Genomic DNA, 691 nt, shown 5'->3' on the forward strand with positions numbered 1-691 from the left:
GGAGCAGTGCCCCTATAGCAGGGAGGGGATGGGGACTGGTGCCCCTATAGCAGGGAGGTGATGGTGTGCGGTGCCCCTATTGCAGGGCAATGATGGGGACCGGTACCCCTATAGCAGGGAGGTGACAGAGGAGCAGTGCCCCTATAGCAGGGAGGGGATGGGGTGTGGTTCCCCCCTGTAGCAGGGAGGGGATGGGGTGCAGTTCCCTTATAGCAGGGCAATGATGGGGACCGGTGCCCCTATAGCGGGGAGGGGATGGGAGCAGTGCCCCTATGGCGGGGAGGTGACGAGGTGTGGTGCCTCTATAGCAGGGAGGTGATGGGGTGTGGTTCCCTTATAGCAGGGAGGGGATGGGGACCGGTGCCCCTATAGCAGGGAGGTGACGGAGGAGCAGTGCCCCTATAGCAGGGAGGGGATGGGGGGTGGTTCCTCCCGAGAGCAGGGAGACGACGGGGTGTGGTGCCCCTATAGCAGGGAGGGGGTGGGGTGCAGTTCTCTTATAGCAGGGCAATGATGGGGACCGGTGCCCCTATAGCGGGGAGGGGATGGGAGCGGTGCCCCTATGGCGGGGAGGTGACGGGGTGCGGTGCGCCTATAGCGGGGAGGTGGCGGGGTGCGGTGCCCCTATAGGGGGAGGTGGCGGGGTGCGGTGCCCCTATAGGGGGAGCACTGAGCTGTGATGGGGTGCGGA

This window comes from Aptenodytes forsteri, unplaced genomic scaffold (genome assembly GCF_000699145.1).
Source record: "Aptenodytes forsteri isolate BGI_AS27 unplaced genomic scaffold, ASM69914v1 Scaffold86, whole genome shotgun sequence".
Taxonomy (NCBI): domain Eukaryota; kingdom Metazoa; phylum Chordata; class Aves; order Sphenisciformes; family Spheniscidae; genus Aptenodytes; species Aptenodytes forsteri.